Here is a 6,350-nt window from a genome sequence, read left to right as displayed (position 1 = left end):
AGGTCTTTCCACAGAAAGGTGGAAAGACTTAATAACTAGTAGACTAATTGTTCTAGAACAATTAGAGGTCTTTCCACCTTCTTTAAATTTCATATATTCTTCACATTTAACTCTCTACTGTTTATTTTTATACAGGAGAAACCACAGATGGCTTGAGAGATGGAAAATATTAAAATTTTAGAAATTTGGAAATGACCTTGACCTTTGACCTTGAACAAATATTCAAGGTCAAAGGTCAAGGGTCACATTGCACTTAACCCCATCCTTCTACGACTTTTAGTTTTAAAATTATAAGGTTTAATAGTAAGTGCAAAGACGTTAAAGGGCAATAACTCATATAAGGGGTCAGCAGATCCTTTTGCACTAATAGACTGAAGTTGTGACTAAAGACCCTGAAGACATTAGTGAAGGTTTCGTGTCTCTGCGATTTACGGTTTAGGAGAAGTAGCGATAACAAGGTTTTTCGCACAAGGGGCAATAACTTTCAAAGGGGCTAAGCTTAGGGGACAAGAATGAAATCTTTGGGATAGATTTAAGAGTAAATATTAATGATGCAAAGACCAATAGTATATATTGAAAGACAAAAGAGCTGTAAAAAGAGCTTAATTTCTCATTTTTGGAATGACCTTGACCTTTGACCTTTACATATATTTTTAGGTCAAAGGTCAATGAATCTTATGCAGTTGGTCCCATGTCTCTACGACTTATCGTTTTGAAAATTTTTCATTATTCATAAATATCAAAGACTTTCAGGGGCAATAACTCATAAAAGGGGTGCACGAATACTTTTGCAATGAAAAGATTGAAGAGTCCCCTCAATTAGTCGAAGACATTGGTGAAGGTTCCGTACCTCTACGGTTTACGGTTTCGAAGGAGTAGCGATAACAAGGTTTTATTGCGAAAGGGGTTGTAACTCCTTAAGAGGTCAAAGTTCATACACGCAGGGTCAACTACAAAAATCTTTTAAAGAGTACATTCTTATAGACTATAAATCTTTTTGATATATCTTGAAACATAGAATCACATCAGGGGGTGGAAAAATAATAATAATAATAATAATAATAATAATAATAATAATAATAATAATAATAATAATAATAATAATACAGAAGAATATCAATAGGTCTTTCCACAGAAAGGTGGAAAGACCTAATAATAATAATAAACATAAGCATTTCAAGAGGTCTTTCCACAGAAGGTGGAAAGACCTAATAAGAATAACTAGTAGACTAATTGTTCTCGAACAATTAGAGGTCTTTTCACCTTCTTTAAATTTCATATATTTTTCATATTTAACTCTCTATTGTTTATTTTTATACAAAAGAAACAAGAAATGGCTTGAGAGATGGAAAAAATGAAATTTAAAAAAAATCTAATGACCTTGACCTTTGACCTTGAACAATTATTTAAGTTCATAAGTCAAGGGTCACATTGCACTTGACCCCATGCTTCTACGACTTTTAGTTTCAAAGTTATAAGGTTGAATATTAAGAGCAAAGATGTTAAAGGGCAATAACTCATATAAGGGGTCATCGGATCCTTTCGCACTGAATAGATTGAAGTTGTGTCTAAAGGCCCTGAAGACATTAGTGAAGGTTTCGTGTCTCTGCGGTTTACGGTTTCGGAGTAGTAGCGATAACAAGGTTTTCAATGAAAGGGGCAATAACTTTTAAAAGGGTAAATCTTAGGGGACAAGTATGAAATATTTGAAATAGTTTGAAGAGTACATATTAAAGATGCAAAGAGATTTAGTATATAATGAAAGACAAAAGAGATATAAAAAGAGCTTAATTTCTCAAATTTTGAATGACCTTGACCTTTGACCTTTACAAAAATTTCAAGGTCTGAGGTCAAAGAATCTAATGCAGTTGGTTCCATGTCTCTACGACTTATCGTTTTGAAAAATTTTCATTATTTGTAAACTTCAAAAACTTTCAGGGGCAATAACTCATTGAAGGGGTCGACAAATCATTTCGCAATGAATAGATTGAAAAGTCTTCTCAAGTAGTCAAAGACATTGGTGAAGGTTCTGTATCTCTACGATTTACGGTTTCGAAGGAGTAGCGATAACAAGCTATTCTTGCAAAAGGGGCAATAACTTTGTAAGAGGTCATAGGTCAAACACATTGGGTCGTTTTTCGGAATAACTTTTAATATCCAGTATCATGAACTGTAAAGTTTTTTGATAAGTCTTGCGGTTTCAAAAGTCCGGGAAGAAAAAGAATAATAACTAGGAGACTAATTGTTCAGAGAACAATTAGAGGCCTTTCCACCTTTTTAAGTGTTTCCATGTCATTTGGGTTGAAAAAAAGAAGAAAAATGAAAGAAAAAAAAAAATTCTCCTCAAGCTGGGATCGAACTCAAAACCCTTGGTTTGAAAGGCAGGTGCGCTAACCACTGCGCTACGCATTCCGATAAGATTGGTATGTTAATTGTTGAAGACTATAGAGGAATTGCAAGCGTATTTTTAGAATCGGTAGGGGAAGAAAGAAGTTCCGTAAAAGGAAATAGTTCCTGAATTTGCAAGCAGTATATAAAATAATAAGGGACGGGCTGCGTAAGAAAACATTAACACTGTTCCCTAATGAAAATGTATTAATGGACTGTAGCCCGATTCATCGATATTGTGAGCATGCTGAATTTTTTGTAAATAGCTTTGTTGTGAGCTTAAAAGATCGGGTTCGGATTTTAACATTTCTGACTGAATATCCTGAAATAAATATGAAACATTTAAATAAGCATTTCTTTGGGTTTAATTAAATATGTGTAGCCCAAATTAAATTCCCAACATGCATTTTTAGAAGGGAAACACGACAATGAAAGCGAGAATTGTTTTTAATATACCGAAAATCGCTATTTCTGGAAACTGATTAATTCTAAATAAAAATCAAATAAATTCCAAATGTAAAAGAAAGAGAGAATGCTTGGTATTAAAATGTCGTATCATATCAGGAGAATTAAATGCTACTAACGACATCTGAAGAAATAGCCGATAAAAGGTTTAGATCATTTCTTCGTTCACCTGCACTTAAATTTCAAATACAACAGAACTTGTAGTTTTTGCCGTGAAACTTCATGACTTCTATAAACTTACAAGACTCACCGTAAAACTCTCCAGAAAGTTTTTCTGAGGTCTATACTACATTTGTACCAAATTTGGTGTCGATCCGAGGTCTGGTTTGAATTTTCCAGAAATATTCTACGTTGTTGTTGATGTGATTTTTTTTTTTTAAGAAGGGGGGGGGGGTGATGAAGTATTTATTTTATGCCTCTTTTAAACTAAGAATTGTAACTACTTCCACATCCTTAAGCCTGATTGTGACCTTTGGGTCAAGGGTCAAAGGTCAAGGTCATTACAAAAAAAAAAAAAAAAAAAAAAAAAGAAATCTTTACTTTCTGTGTTTTTACCTGATACTGGAGCTGGATGCATGTCCTAACTTTTCCATTTGACCCAATGTCAAGGTCAAACGTCAAGGTCAGAGTTCAAGGTCATTTGGTGAATTGCTATATTTTACACATATATAAGGGATTTCTTATGTTTTTAAATGACCTTGACCTTTGACCCTGACCTATATTTCAAGGTCAAAGATCAAATATGCCGATGCAGTTGGTTCCATGTCTCTAGGTTAGACCCTTTGAAAAAAAGTTCATTAAATGTAAGCAGCGAAAACTTTCAGGGACAGTAACTCATAGAAGGGGCCGAAGAACCCTTTCGTACTCTATAGATTGAAGAGTGTACTAAATGAGTCGAAGACACTGATGAAGGTTTGGAATCTCTACGCTTTACGGTTTCTGAGGAGTAGCGATAACAAGGTTTTATTGCGAAAGGGGTGACAACTTTTGAATGGGTCAAGCTTGGGGGACAAGAATGAAATCTTTAAAATAGTTTTAGAAGGAGAAATTAAATATGCAAAGATATGTAGTATATGTTGAAAGACAAAAGAGCTATAAAAAGAGCTAATTTTCTTATATTTTGAATGACCTTGACCTTTGACCTTGACCTTAACTTCAAGGTATCAGGTCAAAGAATCTTATGCAGTTGGTCCCATTTCCTTACGACTTATCGTTAAGAAAATTTTTCATTATTCGTAAACATCAAAAAATCTCAGGGGCGATAACTTATTAAAGGGCTTGACAAATCATTTCGCAATGTAAAGATTGAGAAGTCCTCTCAAGTAGTTGAAAACATTGGTAATGGTTTTGAACCTCTGCGGTTTATGATTTCGAAGGAGTAGCGATAACAAGGTTTTTCGTTCAAAGGGCAAGAACTCCGAAAGGGGTCATAGGTCATACTCGTTGGGTAGTTTTTCGAAATAACTTTTGATGTCGAGTATCATGAACTATAAAGTTCTTCGAAAAGTTTTTCGGTTCAAAAGGCGGTAACGGAAAAATAATAATAATAATAAACATAAGCATTTCAATAGGTCTTTCCACAGAAAGGTGGAAAGACTTAATAACTAGTAGACTAATTGTTCTAGAACAATTAGAGGTCTTTCCACCTTCTTTAAATTTCATATATTCTTCACATTTAACTCTCTACTGTTTATTTTTATACAGGAGAAACCACAGATGGCTTGAGAGATGGAAAATATTAAAATTTTAGAAATTTGGAAATGACCTTGACCTTTGACCTTGAACAAATATTCAAGGTCAAAGGTCAAGGGTCACATTGCACTTAACCCCATCCTTCTACGACTTTTAGTTTTAAAATTATAAGGTTTAATAGTAAGTGCAAAGACGTTAAAGGGCAATAACTCATATAAGGGGTCAGCAGATCCTTTTGCACTAATAGACTGAAGTTGTGACTAAAGACCCTGAAGACATTAGTGAAGGTTTCGTGTCTCTGCGATTTACGGTTTAGGAGAAGTAGCGATAACAAGGTTTTTCGCACAAGGGGCAATAACTTTCAAAGGGGCTAAGCTTAGGGGACAAGAATGAAATCTTTGGGATAGATTTAAGAGTAAATATTAATGATGCAAAGACCAATAGTATATATTGAAAGACAAAAGAGCTGTAAAAAGAGCTTAATTTCTCATTTTTGGAATGACCTTGACCTTTGACCTTTACATATATTTTTAGGTCAAAGGTCAATGAATCTTATGCAGTTGGTCCCATGTCTCTACGACTTATCGTTTTGAAAATTTTTCATTATTCATAAATATCAAAGACTTTCAGGGGCAATAACTCATAAAAGGGGTGCACGAATACTTTTGCAATGAAAAGATTGAAGAGTCCCCTCAATTAGTCGAAGACATTGGTGAAGGTTCCGTACCTCTACGGTTTACGGTTTCGAAGGAGTAGCGATAACAAGGTTTTATTGCGAAAGGGGTTGTAACTCCTTAAGAGGTCAAAGTTCATACACGCAGGGTCAACTACAAAAATCTTTTAAAGAGTACATTCTTATAGACTATAAATCTTTTTGATATATCTTGAAACATAGAATCACATCAGGGGGTGGAAAAATAATAATAATAATAATAATAATAATAATAATAATAATAATAATAATAATAATAATAATAATAATAAACAGAAGAATATCAATAGGTCTTTCCACAGAAAGGTGGAAAGACCTAATAATAATAATAAACATAAGCATTTCAAGAGGTCTTTCCACAGAAAGGTGGAAAGACCTAATAAGAATAACTAGTAGACTAATTGTTCTCGAACAATTAGAGGTCTTTTCACCTTCTTTAAATTTCATATATTTTTCATATTTAACTCTCTATTGTTTATTTTTATACAAAAGAAACAAGAAATGGCTTGAGAGATGGAAAAAATGAAATTTAAAAAAAATCTAATGACCTTGACCTTTGACCTTGAACAATTATTTAAGTTCATAAGTCAAGGGTCACATTGCACTTGACCCCATGCTTCTACGACTTTTAGTTTCAAAGTTATAAGGTTGAATATTAAGAGCAAAGATGTTAAAGGGCAATAACTCATATAAGGGGTCATCGGATCCTTTCGCACTGAATAGATTGAAGTTGTGTCTAAAGGCCCTGAAGACATTAGTGAAGGTTTCGTGTCTCTGCGGTTTACGGTTTCGGAGTAGTAGCGATAACAAGGTTTTCAATGAAAGGGGCAATAACTTTTAAAAGGGTAAATCTTAGGGGACAAGTATGAAATATTTGAAATAGTTTGAAGAGTACATATTAAAGATGCAAAGAGATTTAGTATATAATGAAAGACAAAAGAGATATAAAAAGAGCTTAATTTCTCAAATTTTGAATGACCTTGACCTTTGACCTTTACAAAAATTTCAAGGTCTGAGGTCAAAGAATCTAATGCAGTTGGTTCCATGTCTCTACGACTTATCGTTTTGAAAATTTTTCATTATTTGTAAACTT

This window comes from Saccostrea echinata, unplaced genomic scaffold (assembly GCF_033153115.1).
Source record: "Saccostrea echinata isolate AGI-Se365-2 ecotype Australia unplaced genomic scaffold, CSIRO_AGI_Sech_v1 ptg000012l, whole genome shotgun sequence".
NCBI classification, from domain to species: Eukaryota; Metazoa; Mollusca; class Bivalvia; order Ostreida; family Ostreidae; genus Saccostrea; species Saccostrea echinata.
This window is presented reverse-complemented; position numbering follows the sequence as displayed.